Genomic DNA, 25564 nt, shown 5'->3' on the forward strand with positions numbered 1-25564 from the left:
AAATAAGTGTGTGTGTATATGGACCATAATATACACGCGTTGCGAATATGTATTGTTCATCTATGTTATGAGCATACGTTGGCTAATGCAACAACCTAAAATATACAATGTTTGTACCTGTCATCCATCAGGTTAATGTTTTATATAAATTTTGCAGTATGTGTCACCCAAAATAGCAAACCATAACCAGATTATTATGATACATAATGCTTATATGAAACTAAGACATTTCGCAACATTTATTTTAGGTATAAAAATAAATTTATTGAAGGAATTGATATATGCCAGTAAAATGGTGTATTTTTAATTTCTTTCAATAAAAACAATATTGACATTATATAAAATTGAATTATAAAACTCTAAGCGGTGGATCACTCGGCTCATGGGTCGATGAAGAACGCAGCAAACTGTGCGTCATCGTGTGAACTGCAGGACACATGAACATCGACATTTTGAACGCATATCGCAGTCCATGCTGTTATGTACTTTAATTAATTTTATAGTGCTGTTGGACTACATATGGTTGAGGGTTGTAAGACTATGCTAATTAAGTTGTTTATAAATTTTTATAAGCATATGGTATATTATTGGATTAAATAATGATTTTATTCATAATATTAAAAAAGAAATGAAAAACATTATCTCACATTTGAATGTGAAAAACGAAGAGAAATATTTTCTTTTTCAATCAAATAATACTGAGAAATGTCTAGCATAAAAAATTGAAATATTTTTCATCTAGAATTGTCTCTTATTAATGATTCGGAAAAAGAAAAATCTTGGTTTTGTTATTATTCTTCGTTGGTTCGTTAAATGGATAAAAATGACTTTGCTTACAAGAACTATTGGAACTATTTATAACGAATTTAATTGATTGTTTTATCATTTATATATAAAGAATTTATGGCAAAATATAGTTATATATACAACCTCAACTCATATGGGACTACCCCCTGAATTTAAGCATATTAATTAGGGAGGAAAAGAAACTAACAAGGATTTTCTTAGTAGCGGCGAGCGAAAAGAAAACAGTTCAGCACTAAGTCACTTTGTCTATATGGCAAATGTGAGATGCAGTGTATGGAGCGTCAATATTCTAGTATGAGAAATTAATGATTTAAGTCCTTCTTAAATGAGGCCATTTACCCATAGAGGGTGCCAGACCCGTATAACGTTAATGATTGCTAGATGATGTTTCCAAAGAGTCGTGTTGCTTGATAGTGCAGCACTAAGTGGGTGGTAAACTCCATCTAAAACTAAATATAACCATGAGACCGATAGTAAACAAGTACCGTGAGGGAAAGTTGAAAAGAACTCTGAATAGAGAGTTAAACAGTACGTGAAACTGCTTAGAGGTTAAGCCCGATGAACCTGAATATCCGTTATGGAAAATTCATCATTAAAATTGTAATATTTAAATAATATTATTAAGAATAATGTGCATTTTTTCCATATAAGGACATTGTAATCTATTAGCATATCCCAAATTTATCATAAAATATAACTTATAGTTTATTCCAATTAAATTGCTTGCATTTTAACACAGAATAAATGTTATTAATTTGATAAAGTGCTGATAGATTTATATTATTACAGAGCGTTAATTTTTCGGAATTATATAATGGCATAATTATCATTGATTTTTGTGTTTATTATATGCTCTTGTATGATTAACAATGCGAAAGATTCAGGATACCTTCGGGACCCGTCTTGAAACACGGACCAAGGAGTCTAACATATGTGCAAGTTATTGGGATGTAAACCTAATAGCGTAATTAACTTGACTAATAATGGGATTAGTTTTTTAGCTATTTATAGCTAATTAACACAATCCCGGGGCGTTCTATATAGTTATGTATAATGTATATTTATATTATTTATGCCTCTAACTGGAACGTACCTTGAGCATATATGCTGTGACCCGAAAGATGGTGAACTATACTTGATCAGGTTGAAGTCAGGGGAAACCCTGATGGAAGACCGAAACAGTTCTGACGTGCAAATCGATTGTCAGAATTGAGTATAGGGGCGAAAGACCAATCGAACCATCTAGTAGCTGGTTCCTTCCGAAGTTTCCCTCAGGATAGCTGGTGCATTTTAATATTATATAAAATAATCTTATCTGGTAAAGCGAATGATTAGAGGCCTTAGGGTCGAAACGATCTTAACCTATTCTCAAACTTTAAATGGGTAAGAACCTTAACTTTCTTGATATGAAGTTCAAGGTTATGATATAATGTGCCCAGTGGGCCACTTTTGGTAAGCAGAACTGGCGCTGTGGGATGAACCAAACGTAATGTTACGGTGCCCAAATTAACAACTCATGCAGATACCATGAAAGGCGTTGGTTGCTTAAAACAGCAGGACGGTGATCATGGAAGTCGAAATCCGCTAAGGAGTGTGTAACAACTCACCTGCCGAAGCAACTAGCCCTTAAAATGGATGGCGCTTAAGTTGTATACCTATACATTACCGCTAAAGTAGATGATTTATATTACTTGTGATATAAATTTTGAAACTTTAGTGAGTAGGAAGGTACAATGGTATGCGTAGAAGTGTTTGGCGTAAGCCTGCATGGAGCTGCCATTGGTACAGATCTTGGTGGTAGTAGCAAATAATCGAATGAGACCTTGGAGGACTGAAGTGGAGAAGGGTTTCGTGTGAACAGTGGTTGATCACGAGTTAGTCGGTCCTAAGTTCAAGGCGAAAGCCGAAAATTTTCAAGTAAAACAAAAATGCCTAACTATATAAACAAAGCGAATATAATACACTTGAATAATTTTGAACGAAAGGGAATACGGTTCCAATTCCGTAACCTGTTGAGTATCCGTTTGTTATTAAATATGGGCCTCGTGCTCATCCTGGCAACAGGAACGACCATAAAGAAGCCGTCGAGAGATATCGGAAGAGTTTTCTTTTCTGTTTTATAGCCGTACTACCATGGAAGTCTTTCGCAGAGAGATATGGTAGATGGGCTAGAAGAGCATGACATATACTGTTGTGTCGATATTTTCTCCTCGGACCTTGAAAATTTATGGTGGGGACACGCAAACTTCTCAACAGGCCGTACCAATATCCGCAGCTGGTCTCCAAGGTGAAGAGTCTCTAGTCGATAGAATAATGTAGGTAAGGGAAGTCGGCAAATTAGATCCGTAACTTCGGGATAAGGATTGGCTCTGAAGATTGAGATAGTCGGGCTTGATTGGGAAACAATAACATGGTTTATGTGCTCGTTCTGGGTAAATAGAGTTTCTAGCATTTATGTTAGTTACTTGTTCCCCGGATAGTTTAGTTACGTAGCCAATTGTGGAACTTTCTTGCTAAAATTTTTAAGAATACTATTTGGGTTAAACCAATTAGTTCTTATCAATTATAACGATTATCAATTAACAATCAATTCAGAACTGGCACGGACTTGGGGAATCCGACTGTCTAATTAAAACAAAGCATTGTGATGGCCCTAGCGGGTGTTGACACAATGTGATTTCTGCCCAGTGCTCTGAATGTCAAAGTGAAGAAATTCAAGTAAGCGCGGGTCAACGGCGGGAGTAACTATGACTCTCTTAAGGTAGCCAAATGCCTCGTCATCTAATTAGTGACGCGCATGAATGGATTAACGAGATTCCTACTGTCCCTATCTACTATCTAGCGAAACCACAGCCAAGGGAACGGGCTTGGAATAATTAGCGGGGAAAGAAGACCCTTTTGAGCTTGACTCTAATCTGGCAGTGTAAGGAGACATAAGAGGTGTAGAATAAGTGGGAGATATTAGACCTCGGTTTGGTATCGTCAATGAAATACCACTACTCTTATTGTTTCCTTACTTACTTGATTAAATGGAACGTGTATCATTTCCTAGCCATTATACGGATATATTTATTATATCTTATGGTATTGGGTTTTGATGCAAGCTTCTTGATCAAAGTATCACGAGTTTGTTATATAATCGCAAACAAATTCTTTAATAAAACGATGCATTTATGTATTTTTGATTTGAAAATTTGGTATAACTCCAATTACTCAGGTATGATCCAATTCAAGGACATTGCCAGGTAGGGAGTTTGACTGGGGCGGTACATCTCTCAAATAATAACGGAGGTGTCCCAAGGCCAGCTCAGTGCGGACAGAAACCACACATAGAGCAAAAGGGCAAATGCTGACTTGATCTCGGTGTTCAGTACACACAGGGACAGCAAAAGCTCGGCCTATCGATCCTTTTGGTTTAAAGAGTTTTTAACAAGAGGTGTCAGAAAAGTTACCATAGGGATAACTGGCTTGTGGCGGCCAAGCGTTCATAGCGACGTCGCTTTTTGATCCTTCGATGTCGGCTCTTCCTATCATTGTGAAGCAAAATTCACCAAGCGTTGGATTGTTCACCCATGCAAGGGAACGTGAGCTGGGTTTAGACCGTCGTGAGACAGGTTAGTTTTACCCTACTAATGACAAAACGTTGTTGCGACAGCATTCCTGCGTAGTACGAGAGGAACCGCAGGTACGGACCAATGGCACAATACTTGTTCGAGCGAACAGTGGTATGACGCTACGTCCGTTGGATTATGCCTGAACGCCTCTAAGGTCGTATCCGTGCTGGACTGCAATGATAAATAAGGGGCAATTTGCATTGTATGGCTTCTAAACCATTTAAAGTTTATAATTTATTTTATAAACGACAATGGATGTGATGCCAATGTAATTTGTAACATAGTAAATTAGGAGGATCTTCGATCACCTGATGCCGCGCTAGTTACATATAAAAGCATTATTTAATACAATGACAAAGCCTAGAATCAATTGTAAACGACTTTTGTAACAGGCAAGGTGTTGTAAGTGGTTGAGCAGCTGCCATACTGCGATCCACTGAAGCTTATCCTTTGCTTGATGATTCGATAAATAAATGATTTTTTCCTGTAGCCAAACACCTCGTCATCAATTTAGTGACGCATATGATATTGTCCCTATCATATAATTAATATAAAGACTTTAATGGATTGTGTCAAGTTGCCAAACACCTCGTCATCAATTTAGTGACGCATATGATATTGTCCCTATCATATAATTAATATAAAGACTTTAATGAATTGTGTCAAGTTGCCAAACACCTCGTCATCAATTTAGTGACGCATATGATATTGTCCCTATCATATAATTTTTGATATAAAGACTTTAAAGAATTGTATCAAGTTGCCAAACACCTCGTCATCAATTTAGTGACGCATATGATATTGTCCCTATCATATAATTAATATACAGACTTTAATGAATTGTGTCAAGTTGCCAAACACCTCGTCATCAATTTAGTGACGCATATGATATTGTCCTTATCATATAATTTTTGATATAAAGACTTTAAAGAATTGAATCAAGTTGCCAAACACCTCGTCATCAATTTAGTGACGCATATGATATTGTCCCTATCATATAATTAATATAAAGACTTTAATGGATTGTGTCAAGTTGCCAAACACCTCGTCATCAATTTAGTGACGCATATGATATTGTCCCTATCATATAATTAATATAAAGACTTTAATGAATTGTGTCAAGTTGCCAAACACCTCGTCATCAATTTAGTGACGCATATGATATTGTCCTTATCATATAATTTTTGATATAAAGACTTTAAAGAATTGTATCAAGTTGCCAAACACCTCGTCATCAATTTAGTGACGCATATGATATTGTCCCTATCATATAATTAATATAAAGACTTTAATGGATTGTGTCAAGTTGCCAAACACCTCGTCATCAATTTAGTGACGCATATGATATTGTCCTTATCATATAATTTTTGATATAAAGACTTTAAAGAATTGTATCAAGTTGCCAAACACCTCGTCATCAATTTAGTGACGCATATGATATTGTCCCTATCATATAATTAATATACAGACTTTAATGAATTGTGTCAAGTTGCCAAACACCTCGTCATCAATTTAGTGACGCATATGATATTGTTTGTTATATAATCGCAAACAAATTCTTTAATAAAACGATGCATTTATGTATTTTTGATTTGAAAATTTGGTATAACTCCAATTACTCAGGTATGATCCAATTCAAGGACATTGCCAGGTAGGGAGTTTGACTGGGGCGGTACATCTCTCAAATAATAACGGAGGTGTCCCAAGGCCAGCTCAGTGCGGACAGAAACCACACATAGAGCAAAAGGGCAAATGCTGACTTGATCTCGGTGTTCAGTACACACAGGGACAGCAAAAGCTCGGCCTATCGATCCTTTTGGTTTAAAGAGTTTTTAACAAGAGGTGTCAGAAAAGTTACCATAGGGATAACTGGCTTGTGGCGGCCAAGCGTTCATAGCGACGTCGCTTTTTGATCCTTCGATGTCGGCTCTTCCTATCATTGTGAAGCAAAATTCACCAAGCGTTGGATTGTTCACCCATGCAAGGGAACGTGAGCTGGGTTTAGACCGTCGTGAGACAGGTTAGTTTTACCCTACTAATGACAAAACGTTGTTGCGACAGCATTCCTGCGTAGTACGAGAGGAACCGCAGGTACGGACCAATGGCACAATACTTGTTCGAGCGAACAGTGGTATGACGCTACGTCCGTTGGATTATGCCTGAACGCCTCTAAGGTCGTATCCGTGCTGGACTGCAATGATAAATAAGGGGCAATTTGCATTGTATGGCTTCTAAACCATTTAAAGTTTATAATTTATTTTATAAACGACAATGGATGTGATGCCAATGTAATTTGTAACATAGTAAATTAGGAGGATCTTCGATCACCTGATGCCGCGCTAGTTACATATAAAAGCATTATTTAATACAATGACAAAGCCTAGAATCAATTGTAAACGACTTTTGTAACAGGCAAGGTGTTGTAAGTGGTTGAGCAGCTGCCATACTGCGATCCACTGAAGCTTATCCTTTGCTTGATGATTCGATAAATAAATGATTTTTTCCTGTAGCCAAACACCTCGTCATCAATTTAGTGACGCATATGATATTGTCCCTATCATATAATTAATATAAAGACTTTAATGGATTGTGTCAAGTTGCCAAACACCTCGTCATCAATTTAGTGACGCATATGATATTGTCCCTATCATATAATTAATATAAAGACTTTAATGAATTGTGTCAAGTTGCCAAACACCTCGTCATCAATTTAGTGACGCATATGATATTGTCCCTATCATATAATTTTTGATATAAAGACTTTAAAGAATTGTATCAAGTTGCCAAACACCTCGTCATCAATTTAGTGACGCATATGATATTGTCCCTATCATATAATTAATATACAGACTTTAATGAATTGTGTCAAGTTGCCAAACACCTCGTCATCAATTTAGTGACGCATATGATATTGTCCTTATCATATAATTTTTGATATAAAGACTTTAAAGAATTGAATCAAGTTGCCAAACACCTCGTCATCAATTTAGTGACGCATATGATATTGTCCCTATCATATAATTAATATAAAGACTTTAATGGATTGTGTCAAGTTGCCAAACACCTCGTCATCAATTTAGTGACGCATATGATATTGTCCCTATCATATAATTAATATAAAGACTTTAATGAATTGTGTCAAGTTGCCAAACACCTCGTCATCAATTTAGTGACGCATATGATATTGTCCTTATCATATAATTTTTGATATAAAGACTTTAAAGAATTGTATCAAGTTGCCAAACACCTCGTCATCAATTTAGTGACGCATATGATATTGTCCCTATCATATAATTAATATAAAGACTTTAATGGATTGTGTCAAGTTGCCAAACACCTCGTCATCAATTTAGTGACGCATATGATATTGTCCTTATCATATAATTTTTGATATAAAGACTTTAAAGAATTGTATCAAGTTGCCAAACACCTCGTCATCAATTTAGTTTTTTTTTTTTTTTTTTTTCTTTAGCGTGCGTTTATTTATTTAAAATCTGTCCTAGTGGACAATAATTAAATGGTTTTGCGGGGGAACATTAGCTTAAGGGATACTATTGTACATGTATTTGTGGCGGGTTTTATATGTGTTGTCTATTGTTGTGGAAGATCGAGAGGGTGTCTCCTCATGAGACGTCTGCTTGTTTGGCTATTGTCTAACAGGTTGGTGGCGAGGTGGTTAGGGTGGTTTTCGAGCCTTTTCAGGTATCTCTCGCTGAGCCTGGAGATTTCATCAGCGACTTGTGGGATTCCAAGTTCCCTATGTATGGCGACATTCTCGTGGTAGGGATGCGCATTACAGGCAATTCTCAAGCACCTATTCTGGAACCGCTGTATACGCAGGCGATTCGTGTGGCTTGCCGTGCCCCATAGCTGTATCCCGTAGGTCCAGATGGGCTTGAGAATTGCCTTGTACACCAGGATTTTGTGGTTCTGCCTTAGCTTGGACCCTCTCCCAATAAGCCAATGCATCTGCCTCAGACGCGCATCGGCCTGTATGCGTTTGCTGACGATGTGGGGACGCCAAGTGAGCCTGCGGTCCAGGGTAAGTCCTAGGTACTTGGGTGCGGGTGCGTTGGGAATGATGACTCCGTTTAGCGTGACCGGTGGGCAGTCTCCTCTCCTTAGTGCAAATGTTGTTTGGGTAGATTTTTCCGCGTTCACTACGATGTTCCACCTGCTGAGCCAGGGATGTAGCGCGTCCATTTGCCTTTGGATTGTTTCGGAGGCTTCTCGTGGGTCGGATGAGGAGGCGAGGAAAGCCGTGTCATCTGCATAAGTCGCTATAGTTAGGTTCCTGGAGGGGATTATGGGAAGGTCTGCGGTGTAAAGGGTGTACAGTATTGGTCCGAGCACACTGCCTTGCGGAACTCCAGCTCTGATCAGTCTGGGTAGGCTTATTGCACTTCCGCATCTGACTTGGAATGCTCTTCCCTCAGTGTAGGATTTGAGGAGGGTAAAATGGGGGCTTGGGAGGTAGGATTTGAGTTTATGGAGGAGTCCAGGATGCCAAACTCTGTCGAATGCCTGCTTCACGTCGAGCATTACAGCGCAGCAGTATTTCTTTTGCTCGAATGCCTCGAGGATCCGTTCGACTAGCCGGTGGCATTGCTCTGGTGTTCCGTGGGAGCGCCTGAAGCCAAACTGGTGATCGGGGATCAAACCAGCCTCATCCAGTACTGGCAATACTCTGCGCAAAAATACTCTTTCGAGTATTTTGGAGAGGATTGCCAGCAAACTAATCGGACGATAGGAGGCGAGATTGGCTTCAGGCTTACCAGGCTTGAGGAGGACAATAACCTCTGCTCTTTTCCACTCTTCCGGGAAGTACCCTAGCCGGAAGCAGCTGTTGTAAATGCTGGCCAGCATTTGTGTGCAGCGGGATGGGAGCATTTTTAGGGCCGCCGCATCTATACGATCCAGGCCTGGAGATTTGTTGTTCTTCAGTAGAGCAATCTCCTGCGCAACTTCCTCAGGGTCGACTGGTTCCAACGGGGGACCGGGAGAGCTTGGGCTATTGAGAAACCGGGCTGTTTCAGCATGTTCTTCGGCAGTGCAGCAGTCGAACGGAGAGAAGGCGTTGTAAAGGTGTTCGGCGAAAGCTTCTGCTCTTTCAGCATCCGAAAGGCACCAGGATCCATCTGCTTTGCGCACTGCGGAAACCTTTTTGGCTGGTCGTTTAATGTGGCGGGTGACGTTCCACAGATTGTGGTCTGGGTCCCCGGGAGAGAGTTCCTCGAGGAATCTGAGGAAGGAGTCCTGGCGTAGGCTGGAGATCTTGTCCTTCAACTCCTTTGTGGCGTGATTGAGCGCTGTTTTGTCTCTTGGATTGCGCGTCAAGAACCAAACTCTCCTGAGACGCCTCTTCTCAGTCACGAGTGCCGCAATTTCCGGGGACCAGAGGTGGAGGTCCCTGCTAGGTGTTCTCGCAGTCTTTGGTGGCGGTGGGCTTGCGAATTCCGCAGCGTTTTGCATCTGCCTGGTGAGATTCCCGATAGCTTCATCAATGTTCCTGGGTGTGTTGAGGATGGGGTTCGGATTGACGGTGGAGAGCATCCAGGACGCGAACTTGGCGGCGTCGGTATATTTTCCAGTGAGCCTTCTGAGCGGGGTTTTCCTGAGGACTGGCGTGTTGATTAGCACGTTTATTGCACAGTGGTCTGACAGGAGATCAGCATTTGTTGTGCAGCTGATCTTCGCATGCCCTATGCCTTTCGACACAGCAAAGTCCAGTAGGTCTGGAGTCTTGAGGGGATTCGTTGGCCAGTGAGTGGGCTCGCCAGTGGAGTGGCAGTCCAGTCGGTGGCGTTGCAGGTACCCAAACAGAGTTTTCCCTTTGGGGTTGTTGGCGCGCGATCCCCACCAAGAATGTTTGGCGTTATAATCTCCAGCTGCTATGAAGCGGGGCCCAAAATGCTCGAAGAACTCACTGAGGTGAGATGCTGTTATGCGGTATCTGGGGGGAAAGTAGACCGCTCCAATGTCTAAATCTCCTTGCGGGCTGACAATCCTGATGACAGGACATTGTGCCCAGTCTTGCTGAAACGCGGGCAGCTCTAGGTATTGAATACCGCTCCTGATGAGGATGGCTGCTCCACCGCGTGCTCTGCCAGAAGGATGGTCTGCATGGATGAGGTCATATCCGCTGATATTAAAGTGGGATCTGGGGGAGAAGTGGGTTTCGGCTACGAGTAGGATATCGATCTGGTGGGTCTTCAGATGGTGCTCGACTATGGCCTTGCTGTTCTGCAGGCCGTTCGCATTCCAGACGACTAGGTGGAGCTTTAGTTGCATGACTTGCTGTTGAGAATGGTGGCCACCAGCTGTGTCATCTGGGTGAACATGCGCTCCATCATCCTTTCCATCATTCCTTCCATGCGAGCGAACATCGCTTCTATCTGACCGGAGTGTGGGGTTTCTGTTTGGGTTTGGACTGGGGTTGTGGGATTCTGCGGTGCTGCGTGCACTCCGTTGAGGGCGTCTCGGTAGCTCCTGCCAGAGGTGACGTTTGGTGATGCCACGGGCGGCGCCTTGTTAGCATTAGCGACGGGCCTTGTTTTCGGAGCAGCGAGTGCTTTGGCCCTTTTGTATGCAGGGCATCCCTTGAAAGACGCAGGATGGTCCGCCTGGCAGTGGAAGCAGCACGCTTTGTCGTCCTCCCTCTTCTCACATGCCCTCGATTCGTGAGGGCCTCCACACTTTACACATCGGTATTCCAGGAAGCAGTAACGCTGTGTATGACCGAATCCTTGGCACCTGAAGCATTGAGGCACGTCGTTGAACTTCTGCGGCGGTTCAATGGTTACTACCGACCTGCAGATCCGCTTGACTTGGTAGACGTCTTTGTTGTTGCTGGAAGGCTCCAGGTTGGCGAAGAATATTCCCAGCGGTTCTTTAGTTCTTCTGCCAATGGGATTGTGCAGATCTCTAACAGCGTGCCCTTGTCTGCGAAGGTCTTCAATGATTTCCTCACGATCGGTGGAGTGGTGGAGTCCTTTGATGACAACCTTGTATGCACGTTCATCTTTCGGCTGGAAAGTCCGATGCCTCTTGTTTTGGGCCACAAGTTGGAGACGCAGAGCTGTATAGGACTCTTTGTCCGGCATCATGACACGTACGTTGTTGCCATTCACGGTCTTGTAGGTAAAATTGTTCTTCGGGCCTACAAGAGTCGTGATCATCTTGACGAGTGCCGAGATGTTGGTCACATCGGGGATAAAAATCGGAGGTGGCTTGATGGTCTTCGGGGTGGGCTTTGGTTTCTCGGGGGTCTTGGGCTTGGAATCGTCTTTAGGTCCGGGTTCGTCATCAGAGCTCTCTTGGTCGTACTCGTCTTCTTCGGTCGAGAGTAAAGCGAAGGCGTTGTTGGCGAGCTTCTTGCGCAGAGCTGCGCTAGTGCTTGGCTTATCTTCCAGCTCCTCTCCCTGTGCTTTCTTTGCCGGTTTTCGCTTTATCTCGCCCGGCTCTGTATGCGAGGTGCTTCCCTCGCTGCTGGAGCTGCTCTTGCGTGTTCTCAGAGCCTTTTTGCGTGGTGTTGTTCCAAGCTTGTGGGTGCGCGGGGGGGCCTGCCAGTCCATCTTCTCCAAAGTTGATAAGGAGTGAGGAGGGGGGGGGGGGGGGAAGCTGGGCACCGTAAGCCGGTGAGCCAGGCAGCACGTGGCTGCTGCTTTGCAATTATACCGCTGCTTCGAGCACTGGGTTTTTTGCGCTGATAACACGCACACTCGGGTGTGCGATGGTGTTAGTGCGAACTACCGTTAGGTACGTTGGCTGGGCCAATCAAAACGCGCGACAAGATCACGCGACGCGAAGTGGCTGGGCACAAGTAACGGGACTTACAACTGTGAACAATTTGCTAACAATTTGCTAACAATTTGCTGTCGATCCGCAGGCACGTCTGCACTCGTCGAGTGTTCGATCGCGACTGATCAATTTAGTGACGCATATGATATTGTCCCTATCATATAATTAATATAAAGACTTTAATGGATTGTGTCAAGTTGCCAAACACCTCGTCATCAATTTAGTGACGCATATGATATTGTCCTTATTATATAATTTTTGATATAAAGACTTTAAAGAATTGTATCAAGTTGCCAAACACCTCGTCATCAATTTAGTGACGCATATGATATTGTCCCTATCATATAATTAATATACAGACTCTAATGAATTGTGTCAAGTTGCCAAACACCTCGTCATCAATTTAGTGACGCATATGATATTGTCCCTATCATATAATTTTTGATATAAAGACTTTAAAGAATTGTATCAAGTTGCCAAACACCTCGTCATCAATTTAGTGACGCATATGATATTGTCCCTTTCATATAATTAATATAAAGACTTTAATGGATTGTGTCAAGTTGCCAAACACCTCGTCATCAACTACTATATTATGGTTGCGCCGACCTCTCATATTGTATTCTCTTATGTGTTCATAGGATTTTGACAATTATACGAGTAAATTAAATAATATACATATGAAAATGATTAATTATTATATGTATAAGGGAAAAAATGATGAAATATTCCCATATTATCTTAGTATTATAGAGGAAAGACCGTTGCCGACCTCTGATATTGTTCAAACTTATGTATTTATATGATTTTGGCAATTATATGAGTAAATTAAAAAATATACATATGAAAATGGTTAATTATTATATGTATATGGGAAAAAATGCTAAGATATTCCCATATTCTCTTAGTATTATAGAGAAAAGCCATTTAAGTGAGAGGGTATAGTAGTGTAAACGACCGGAATTACGACAGAGGGTTCAAAAACTACTATAGGTAGGCAGTGGTTGCCGACCTCTCATATTGTTCAAAACTTATGTATTCATATGATTTTGGCAATTGTATGAGTAAATTAAATAATATACATATGAAAATGATTAATTATTATATGTATAAGGGAAAAAATGCTGAAATATTCCCACATTCTCTTAGTATTATAGAGAAAATCCATTATAGTGAGAGGGTATAGTAGTGTAAACGACCGGAATTACGACAGAGGGTTCAAAAACTACTATAGGTAGGCAGTGGTTGCCGACCTCTCATATTGTTCAAAACTTATGTATTCATATGAATTTGGCAATTATATGAGTAAATTAAATAATATACATATGAAAATGATTAATTATTATATGTATAAGGGAAAAAATGCTGAAATATTCCCACATTCTCTTAGTATTATAGAGAAAATCCATTATAGTGAGAGGGTATAGTAGTGTAAACGACCGGAATTACGACAGAGGGTTCAAAAACTACTATAGGTAGGCAGTGGTTGCCGACCTCTCATATTGTTCAAAACTTATGTATTCATATGATTTTGGCAATTATATGATTAAATTAAATAATATACATATGAAAATGGTTAATTATTATATGTATATGGGAAAAAATGCAGAGATATTCCCATATTCTCTTAGTATTATAGAGAAAAGCCATTTAAGTGAGAGGGTATAGTAGTGTAAACGACCGGAATTACGACAGAGGGTTCAAAAACTACTATAGGTAGGCAGTGGTTGCCGACCTCTCATATTGTTCAAAACTTATGTATTCATATGATTTTGGCAATTGTATGAGTAAATTAAATAATATACATACGAAAATGATTAATTATTATATGTATATGGGAAAAAATGCAGAGATATTCCCATATTCTCTTAGTATTATAGAGAAAAGCCATTTAAGTGAGAGGGTATAGTAGTGTAAACCACCGGAATTACGACAGAGGGTTCAAAAACTACTATAGGTAGGCAGTGGTTGCCGACCTCTCATATTGTTCAAAACTTATGTATTCATATGATTTTGGCAATTGTATGAGTAAATTAAATAATATACATATGAAAATGATTAATTATTATATGTATAAGGGAAAAAATGCTGAAATATTCCCACATTCTCTTAGTATTATAGAGAAAATCCATTATAGTGAGAGGGTATAGTAGTGTAAACGACCGGAATTACGACAGAGGGTTCAAAAACTACTATAGGTAGGCAGTGGTTGCCGACCTCTCATATTGTTCAAAACTTATGTATTCATATGATTTTGGCAATTATATGATTAAATTAAATAATATACATATGAAAATGGTTAATTATTATATGTATATGGGAAAAAATGCTGAGATATTCCCATATTCTCTTAGTATTATAGAGAAAAGCCATTTAAGTGAGAGGGTATAGTAGTGTAAACGACCGGAATTACGACAGAGGGTTCAAAAACTACTATAGGTAGGCAGTGGTTGCCGACCTCTCATATTGTTCAAAACTTATGTATTCATATGATTTTGGCAATTGTATGAGTAAATTAAATAATATACATATGAAAATGATTAATTATTATATGTATAAGGGAAAAAATGCTGAAATATTCCCACATTCTCTTAGTATTATAGAGAAAATCCATTATAGTGAGAGGGTATAGTAGTGTAAACGACCGGAATTACGACAGAGGGTTCAAAAACTACTATAGGTAGGCAGTGGTTGCCGACCTCTCATATTGTTCAAAACTTATGTATTCATATGATTTTGGCAATTATATGATTAAATTAAATAATATACATATGAAAATGGTTAATTATTATATGTATATGGGAAAAAATGCTGAGATATTCCCATATTCTCTTAGTATTATAGAGAAAAGCCATTATAGTGAGAGGGTATAGTAGTGTAAACGACCGGAATTACGACAGAGGGTTCAAAAACTACTATAGGTAGGCAGTGGTTGCCGACCTCTCATATTGTTCAAAACTTATGTATTCATATGAATTTGGCAATTATATGAGTAAATTAAATAATAAACATATAAAAATTAATATTTATTATATGTATAAAAAAAAAAATAATCATATTATATATGAATAATGGAAAAAAAATGAAATGTTCCTATAATCTCTTAATATATAAGAGAATAGACCGTATGTTGGGTGGCAAACGGAATTGAAAATACCCGCTTTGAGGACAGCGGGTTCAAAAACTACTATAGGTAGGCAGTGGTTGCCGACCTCCCGCATTATTCGAAATATTTATTTCGGATTATGTTTATATTGGTTACATAAAATAAAGTATATTATTATCCGTACAAATTTGTTTCTCAGTTCTATAGAACACGGGACTTGGCTCCGCGGATAATAGGAATATACGCTTTTTAGATAATATCGTTGAAACAAAAGTCAAGTTTCTATTATATATAGAATAACAAATCGTTTCCATATATTATCGTTAATTTTTGGAGGCAGGCAAATATTAATTTATTACCTGCCGTATAGTTGGATTATTATATCGTTACGGTATAATACAAATATGGATTCTTATGAAAGAAATATAAAATTATATATTAAATGTGGAAATATTATCATATGCGCTTGGTTTTATGTTATATATTACCAGAGAGATATATGAAAAGAGATAAATTTTAAATTTATCTTCAAAATGCAAATGATTTAACTTAATATTTATATTGGTTAAACAAAAATTGTACATGTGTGGATACAATAATTATGTATGTTGGAAATAAAATGATATTTTATAATGAAATATGTATATATAAAAAGATAAAATTATAGAAACATATATATTACAATAATTATATGAAATTCTTGTTATATTGGTAAAACAAGTATAAATTAAAAATGAAAATATGGATTACGAATGCTATATAAAAATGGCCGTAATCGAATAGATTTTTTACTTATATTTATATATTTAAAATTTTACCCAAAGGCGAAATATTGAATTTTATTCAATATAATAAAAATCATGGAATTATATAAAGTGAAAAATCTATATATCTATTATATTGCTTATTTCGATTCAAAAAATATGAATGGAATATGAAGGAAAAACATTATTCTGGTTGATCCTGCCAGTAGTTATATGCTTGTCTCAAAGATTAAGCCATGCATGTCTAAGTACACACGAATTAAAAGTGAAACCGCAAAAGGCTCATTATATCAGTTATGGTTCCTTAGATCGTTAACAGTTACTTGGATAACTGTGGTAATTCTAGAGCTAATACATGCAATTAAAACATGAACCTTATGGGACATGTGCTTTTATTAGGCTAAAACCAAGCGATCGCAAGATCGTTATATTGGTTGAACTCTAGATAACATGCAGATCGTATGGTCTTGTACCGACGACAGATCTTTCAAATGTCTGCCCTATCAACTTTTGATGGTAGTATCTAGGACTACCATGGTTGCAACGGGTAACGGGGAATCAGGGTTCGATTCCGGAGAGGGAGCCTGAGAAACGGCTACCACATCTAAGGAAGGCAGCAGGCGCGTAAATTACCCACTCCCAGCTCGGGGAGGTAGTGACGAAAAATAACAATACAGGACTCATATCCGAGGCCCTGTAATTGGAATGAGTACACTTTAAATCCTTTAACAAGGACCAATTGGAGGGCAAGTCTGGTGCCAGCAGCCGCGGTAATTCCAGCTCCAATAGCGTATATTAAAGTTGTTGCGGTTAAAACGTTCGTAGTTGAACTTGTGCTTCATACGGGTAGTACAACTTACAATTGTGGTTAGTACTATACCTTTATGTATGTAAGCGTATTACCGGTGGAGTTCTTATATGTGATTAAATACTTGTATTTTTTCATATGTTCCTCCTATTTAAAAACCTGCACTAGTGCTCTTAAACGAGTGTTATTGTGGGCCGGTACTATTACTTTGAACAAATTAGAGTGCTTAAAGCAGGCTTCAAATGCCTGAATATTCTGTGCATGGGATAATGAAATAAGACCTCTGTTCTGCTTTCATTGGTTTTCAGATCAAGAGGTAATGATTAATAGAAGCAGTTTGGGGGCATTAGTATTACGACGCGAGAGGTGAAATTCTTGGACCGTCGTAAGACTAACTTAAGCGAAAGCATTTGCCAAAGATGTTTTCATTAATCAAGAACGAAAGTTAGAGGTTCGAAGGCGATCAGATACCGCCCTAGTTCTAACCATAAACGATGCCAGCTAGCAATTGGGTGTAGCTACTTTTATGGCTCTCTCAGTCGCTTCCCGGGAAACCAAAGCTTTTGGGCTCCGGGGGAAGTATGGTTGCAAAGCTGAAACTTAAAGGAATTGACGGAAGGGCACCACCAGGAGTGGAGCCTGCGGCTTAATTTGACTCAACACGGGAAAACTTACCAGGTCCGAACATAAGTGTGTAAGACAGATTGATAGCTCTTTCTCGAATCTATGGGTGGTGGTGCATGGCCGTTCTTAGTTCGTGGAGTGATTTGTCTGGTTAATTCCGATAACGAACGAGACTCAAATATATTAAATAGATATCTTCAGGATTATGGTGCTGAAGCTTATGTAGCCTTCATTCATGGTGGCAGTAAAATGTTTATTGTGTTTGAATGTGTTTATGTAAGTGGAGCCGTACCTGTTGGTTTGTCCCATTATAAGGACACTAGCTTCTTAAATGGACAAATTGCGTCTAGCAATAATGAGATTGAGCAATAACAGGTCTGTGATGCCCTTAGATGTCCTGGGCTGCACGCGCGCTACAATGAAAGTATCAACGTGTATTTCCTAGACCGAGAGGTCCGGGTAAACCGCTGAACCACTTTCATGCTTGGGATTGTGAACTGAAACTGTTCACATGAACTTGGAATTCCCAGTAAGTGTGAGTCATTAACTCGCATTGATTACGTCCCTGCCCTTTGTACACACCGCCCGTCGCTACTACCGATTGAATTATTTAGTGAGGTCTCCGGACGTGATCACTGTGACGCCTTGCGTGTTACGGTTTTTTCGCAAAAGTTGACCGAACTTGATTATTTAGAGGAAGTAAAAGTCGTAACAAGGTTTCCGTAGGTGAACCTGCGGAAGGATCATTATTGTATAATATCCTTATCGTTAATAAATATTTGTTATAATACAAATAAATACAATTTACCAAAATAAAAATATTACAAAATGATTCCACGGAATCAAAAGTTAAAGTCAAAATAAAATGAAGATGGCTTTTATTTTATATGTGGGGCTTGGCAACCTCATAAAAAGACTTTAACATTATTAATGTTGCTGTGCGTATTTGTGGCAGTACTTACTACAACAACGGCGTTTCCTATAAAAACAAATTCTCGAAAATGGAAATCGAAGAAACTAAACTAAATTCGAAAGTAGAAGTCGAATTAAAATAAAAATAATTTTGAATGTGTGGTAATCAAAATAAGTGTGTGTGTATATGGACCATAATATACACGCGTTGCGAATATGTATTGTTCATCTATGTTATGAGCATACGTTGGCTAATGCAACAACCTAAAATATACAATGTTTGTACCTGTCATCCATCAGGTTAATGTTTTATATAAATTTTGCAGTATGTGTCACCCAAAATAGCAAACCATAACCAGATTATTATGATACATAATGCTTATATGAAACTAAGACATTTCGCAACATTTATTTTAGGTATAAAAATAAATTTATTGAAGGAATTGATATATGCCAGTAAAATGGTGTATTTTTAATTTCTTTCAATAAAAACAATATTGACATTATATAAAATTGAATTATAAAACTCTAAGCGGTGGATCACTCGGCTCATGAGTCGATGAAGAACGCAGCAAACTGTGCGTCATCGTGTGAACTGCAGGACACATGAACATCGACATTTTGAACGCATATCGCAGTCCATGCTGTTATGTACTTTAATTAATTTTATAGTGCTGCTTGGACTACATATGGTTGAGGGTTGTAAGACTATGCTAATTAAGTTGTTTATAAATTTTTTATAAGCATATGGTATATTATTGGATTAAATAATGATTTTATTCATAATATTAAAAAAGAAATGAAAAACATTATCTCACATTTGAATGTGAAAAACGAAGAGAAATATTTTCTTTTTCAATCAAATAATACTGAGAAATGTCTAGCATAAAAAATTGAAATATTTTTCATCTAGAATTGTCTCTTATTAATGATTCGGAAAAAGAAAAATCTTGGTTTTGTTATTATTCTTCGTTGGTTCGTTAAATGGATAAAAATGACTTTGCTTACAAGAACTATTGGAACTATTTATAACGAATTTAATTGATTGTTTTATCATTTATATATAAAGAATTTATGGCAAAATATAGTTATATATACAACCTCAACTCATATGGGACTACCCCCTGAATTTAAGCATATTAATTAGGGGAGGAAAAGAAACTAACAAGGATTTTCTTAGTAGCGGCGAGCGAAAAGAAAACAGTTCAGCACTAAGTCACTTTGTCTATATGGCAAATGTGAGATGCAGTGTATGGAGCGTCAATATTCTAGTATGAGAAATTAATGATTTAAGTCCTTCTTAAATGAGGCCATTTACCCATAGAGGGTGCCAGGCCCGTATAACGTTAATGATTGCTAGATGATGTTTCCAAAGAGTCGTGTTGCTTGATAGTGCAGCACTAAGTGGGTGGTAAACTCCATCTAAAACTAAATATAACCATGAGACCGATAGTAAACAAGTACCGTGAGGGAAAGTTGAAAAGAACTCTGAATAGAGAGTTAAACAGTACGTGAAACTGCTTAGAGGTTAAGCCCGATGAACCTGAATATCCGTTATGGAAAATTCATCATTAAAATTGTAATATTTAAATAATATTATTAAGAATAATGTGCATTTTTTCCATATAAGGACATTGTAATCTATTAGCATATCCCAAATTTATCATAAAATATAACTTATAGTTTATTCCAATTAAATTGCTTGCATTTTAACACAGAATAAATGTTATTAATTTGATAAAGTGCTGATAGATTTATATTATTACAGAGCGTTAATTTTTCGGAATTATATAATGGCATAATTATCATTGATTTTTGTGTTTATTATATGCTCTTGTATGATTAACAATGCGAAAGATTCAGGATACCTTCGGGACCCGTCTTGAAACACGGACCAAGGAGTCTAACATATGTGCAAGTTATTGGGATGTAAACCTAATAGCGTAATTAACTTGACTAATAATGGGATTAGTTTTTTAGCTATTTATAGCTAATTAACACAATCCCGGGGCGTTCTATATAGTTATGTATAATGTATATTTATATTATTTATGCCTCTAACTGGAACGTACCTTGAGCATATATGCTGTGACCCGAAAGATGGTGAACTATACTTGATCAGGTTGAAGTCAGGGGAAACCCTGATGGAAGACCGAAACAGTTCTGACGTGCAAATCGATTGTCAGAATTGAGTATAGGGGCGAAAGACCAATCGAACCATCTAGTAGCTGGTTCCTTCCGAAGTTTCCCTCAGGATAGCTGGTGCATTTTAATATTATATAAAATAATCTTATCTGGTAAAGCGAATGATTAGAGGCCTTAGGGTCGAAACGATCTTAACCTATTCTCAAACTTTAAATGGGTAAGAACCTTAACTTTCTTGATATGAAGTTCAAGGTTATGATATAATGTGCCCAGTGGGCCACTTTTGGTAAGCAGAACTGGCGCTGTGGGATGAACCAAACGTAATGTTACGGTGCCCAAATTAACAACTCATGCAGATACCATGAAAGGCGTTGGTTGCTTAAAACAGCAGGACGGTGATCATGGAAGTCGAAATCCGCTAAGGAGTGTGTAACAACTCACCTGCCGAAGCAACTAGCCCTTAAAATGGATGGCGCTTAAGTTGTATACCTATACATTACCGCTAAAGTAGATGATTTATATTACTTGTGATATAAATTTTGAAACTTTAGTGAGTAGGAAGGTACAATGGTATGCGTAGAAGTGTTTGGCGTAAGCCTGCATGGAGCTGCCATTGGTACAGATCTTGGTGGTAGTAGCAAATAATCGAATGAGACCTTGGAGGACTGAAGTGGAGAAGGGTTTCGTGTGAACAGTGGTTGATCACGAGTTAGTCGGTCCTAAGTTCAAGGCGAAAGCCGAAAATTTTCAAGTAAAACAAAAATGCCTAACTATATAAACAAAGCGAATATAATACACTTGAATAATTTTGAACGAAAGGGAATACGGTTCCAATTCCGTAACCTGTTGAGTATCCGTTTGTTATTAAATATGGGCCTCGTGCTCATCCTGGCAACAGGAACGACCATAAAGAAGCCGTCGAGAGATATCGGAAGAGTTTTCTTTTCTGTTTTATAGCCGTACTACCATGGAAGTCTTTCGCAGAGAGATATGGTAGATGGGCTAGAAGAGCATGACATATACTGTTGTGTCGATATTTTCTCCTCGGACCTTGAAAATTTATGGTGGGGACACGCAAACTTCTCAACAGGCCGTACCAATATCCGCAGCTGGTCTCCAAGGTGAAGAGTCTCTAGTCGATAGAATAATGTAGGTAAGGGAAGTCGGCAAATTAGATCCGTAACTTCGGGATAAGGATTGGCTCTGAAGATTGAGATAGTCGGGCTTGATTGGGAAACAATAACATGGTTTATGTGCTCGTTCTGGGTAAATAGAGTTTCTAGCATTTATGTTAGTTACTTGTTCCCCGGATAGTTTAGTTACGTAGCCAATTGTGGAACTTTCTTGCTAAAATTTTTAAGAATACTATTTGGGTTAAACCAATTAGTTCTTATCAATTATAACGATTATCAATTAACAATCAATTCAGAACTGGCACGGACTTGGGGAATCCGACTGTCTAATTAAAACAAAGCATTGTGATGGCCCTAGCGGGTGTTGACACAATGTGATTTCTGCCCAGTGCTCTGAATGTCAAAGTGAAGAAATTCAAGTAAGCGCGGGTCAACGGCGGGAGTAACTATGACTCTCTTAAGGTAGCCAAATGCCTCGTCATCTAATTAGTGACGCGCATGAATGGATTAACGAGATTCCTACTGTCCCTATTCCCTGTCAGTGACGCGCATGAATGGATTAACGACGGACGTGTTTTCGTTGCGCTCGTGTACAGATTGCGAAGAACTTGGTTTTCCGTGTTTGGAAAGTAATAAAATCGGTGAATTAGTGCTCCGCGAAAGTCGTGTGCTAATTTTCGTGTGTTATAAACAAGCGGTTTGGAAGTAATTAACAATTAATTGTTGGGAATTTTCCACTTAGCACGTGCTGAAGGCGAACTTACGAGTAAGTTTTTCGAGTAAGCTTTTTGATCAGCTGTCACAAAGCTTATTGGTGGGAGTCACTGCTAAGGTTTGTGTCTAGGGAGAGTTTTAGTGCTACCAGACTCTACCGATAGGTGGAGCTCGAGTTCCAGAGCAACTACCTTTTGTCAGCGAGTAAACGAGCATACGGTTGCTGGCGTCGACGGTAGGTGGAGCCACCATCGTATTTATGCCGATGGAGAGCGACAGCAGCGCGAGTGCCTTGAGCGGAAGTAGTGCCTCGATGAAGTCCAGACGAGGCAGGCGCAGAAGCCATCTGGCATCTAAGAGCTCGGCGCCAACGCAGGCGAAATTGGTTGCCCTGGCATCGAATGGAGTGCCAGAACCCGTTGGGGTACTGGAGGAGCCGTTTTCGTCGCTGGAGGACGCCCGGGCGGCTACGGAGAACGCTGCCATTGATGCTGCCCCCCCCCACGCTGCTGCCACCGCTGCTGATCCTACTGCTGCCCCTGCTGCCGACCACACTGCTGCCTCCGCCGTTTTCACTGCTGCTAAAATTGTTGCCACCACTGCCACTGCCGCCACCGCTGCCGCCCGTGCTGGGCAAGCAGCCATGATGGCAGAGCTGTCGGCCACACAGCGCATGGTGAGAAGCAGCTTCCGCAGACTAGGAGAAGTGGACACGGAAGAGCTCTCATATGCTATCAGCCGCTACGATGAGCTGGTGTTGGCGCTAATGCTCCGGTGCGGAGAGCTGGAGACGCGGCTTGCTATGCCGCCACCGCCGCCGCCGTCGTTGAATCTGTTGAAAAATACGGCCGCCAATGCTCCCCAGATGCAGCAGGTTGCACCCATCGCTGCCCCGCGGACTACCAAGGTCCGCGAGACGTGGTCAGCGGTGGTGAAGTGCGACGACCCTGCGCTATCGGGGAAAGACATAGCGGAAAAGGTGCGAACGATGGTTGCACCCTCTCTCGGAGTCAGAGTACACGAGGTCCGTGAGCTCCGTCGAGGTGGTGGTGCGATCATTCGCACTCCTTCGGTGGGAGAGCTGCAGAAGGTGGTCGCTTCAAAAAGATTCGCCGAGGTTGGCCTAAATGTGGCACGGAATGCGGCCGAGAAGCCGAAGGTCGTCGTATATGACGTCGACACAGCTATCGGCCCTGAGGAGTTTATGAAGGAGCTCCACGAAAACAACTTCGACAGCGAAATGAATCTGGCCCAGTTTAAGAAGTCAGTGCACCTGGTGACCAAGGCGTGGTCGGTAGCTGACGGCGCCACAGTAAATGTGACGCTGGAGGTTGACGACCGGGCGATGGCGAAGCTTGATGTAGGTCGTGTCTACATCAAGTGGTTCTCATTCCGATGCCGGTCACAGGTCCGCACATACGCCTGCCACAGATGTGTGGGTTTCGACCACAAGGTCAGCGAATGCCGGCAGAAGGATAGTGTCTGTCGCCAGTGCGGGCAACAAGGCCACACTGCGGCAAAGTGCCAAAACCCGGTGGACTGCCGGAACTGCCGCCACAGAGGGCAACCCTCGGGGCATTACATGCTCTCGAGCGTTTGCCCGATATACGGGGCGTTGCTGGCGAGGGTGCAAGCTAGACACTAATGTTTAGCTTCATCCAAGCGAACTGTGGCCGAGGCCGAGCTGCGACCATCGAGCTCGGAGTCCGACTCAGGAGATCGGAGTCTATGTTCGCGCTGGTGCAGGAGCCGTATCTCGACGGGGACGGAATGGATGTGCTGCCTGAAGGAATGAGAATTTTCATCGATCGGCGAGGGAAGGCAGCCATCCTAGTGGATCACCAGGAAGCCATCTGTATGCCAGTGGAGACCCTCACCACAGATTATGGCGTATGTCTGGTCGTGAAAGGGAGTTTTGGCTCAATCTTCCTTTGCGCCGCATACTGCCAGTATGATGCACCTCTGGAACCGTACATCCGGTACATGGATGCGGTCCTGCTGCAGGCCAGCAGAACCCCCGCAATCCTGGGCCTCGACGCGAATGCAGTGTCCCCCATGTGGCTTAGCAAACTCTCTCGTCATGCCGAGGGGCAAGCTAACTACAGACGGGGTGAGCTGCTGTCAGAGTGGATGCTGGAGGCAAGAGTCGCCGCCCTAAACCAGTCAACAGAGGTGTACACGTTCGATAATTACAGAGCTACAAGCGATATCGACGTGACAATCGTCAATGAGGCAGCATCTATGTGGGCCACATATGAGTGGAGAGTGGACGAGTGGGAATTGAGTGACCACAACATCATTACTGTTGTGGCCGAACCAACTACCGCGCGCGCAGTTGAGAGCATAGCTCCTGTGCCGTCCTGGAACTTCTCCAATGCACGTTGGCGATTGTTCAAGGAGGAAATGGTGAGTAGAGCAGCCGAACTTCCGGAAAACTTCTCAGAGTCGCCGTTGGACCAGCAAGTTTCGACCCTGCGCAGTATAGTACATAATGTATGTGATATTGCGCTGGGAAGAAAGTCCATCCGATTGCCCAGCAGGAGAGCACGTTGGTGGACTGCCGACCTCTGTGATGCAAGGCGCGAAGTCCGGAGACTTCGTCGCCTACTTCAAAATGGAAGGCGTCATGATGATGATGCCGCAATAGAGCGTGTATTGGTCGACCTGAGGCGGGCCTCAGCCAACTACAAGAAGCTCATTTGGAGGGCGAAAATGGATGAGTGGAAACGCTTCGTGGGAGATCATGCCGACGACCCATGGGGGCGCGTCTATAAGATTTGCCGAGGCCGCAGGAAGTGCACGGAGATTGGGTGCCTCCGCGTGAATGGCGAGATGATCACCGATTGGGGTGACTGTGCACGAGTGCTCCTCCGCAATTTCTTCCCAGTTGCGGAGTCCGAAGCACCGACTGCCATCGCGGAGGAAGTCCCACCGGCCCTCGAAGTATTCGAGGTTGATGCATGTGTTGCCCGGTTGAAGAGCAGGCGCTCTCCCGGCTTGGACGGCATTAATGGCACTATCTGCAAGGCAGTCTGGCGCGCCATACCCGAGCACCTTGCATCGTTGTTTTCCCGATGCATCCGATTAGGATACTTTCCCGCTGAGTGGAAGTGCCCACGAGTTGTCTCGCTGCTCAA

At 40.8% G+C, this 25564-nt stretch overlaps 3 non-coding genes and 2 pseudogenes across 3 annotated transcripts; all 5 read left to right on the forward strand.

Moving 5' to 3' along the window:
- The first annotated feature begins 355 nt into the window (after positions 1-355).
- On the forward strand, positions 356-533 carry LOC116803334 (annotated as a pseudogene).
- A 393-nt stretch (positions 534-926) lies between these two features.
- Positions 927-4887, forward strand: LOC116803336. The gene has a single exon (XR_004363564.1). It is a non-coding gene; the product is annotated as a large subunit ribosomal RNA (ribosomal RNA).
- An 11390-nt stretch (positions 4888-16277) lies between these two features.
- Positions 16278-18272, forward strand: LOC116803335. Its single transcript, XR_004363563.1, has one exon. It is a non-coding gene; the product is annotated as a small subunit ribosomal RNA (ribosomal RNA).
- Positions 18273-18959: 687 nt separating this feature from the next.
- Positions 18960-19138, forward strand: LOC116803332. Its single transcript, XR_004363562.1, has one exon. It is a non-coding gene; the product is annotated as a 5.8S ribosomal RNA (ribosomal RNA).
- Positions 19139-19532: 394 nt separating this feature from the next.
- LOC116803333 lies at positions 19533-22303 on the forward strand (annotated as a pseudogene).
- The last annotated feature ends 3261 nt before the right edge of the window (positions 22304-25564 follow it).

The sequence above is a fragment of the Drosophila sechellia genome, unplaced genomic scaffold (assembly GCF_004382195.2).
Source record: "Drosophila sechellia strain sech25 unplaced genomic scaffold, ASM438219v1 U_52, whole genome shotgun sequence".
In the NCBI taxonomy this organism is placed as follows: Eukaryota; Metazoa; Arthropoda; class Insecta; order Diptera; family Drosophilidae; genus Drosophila; species Drosophila sechellia.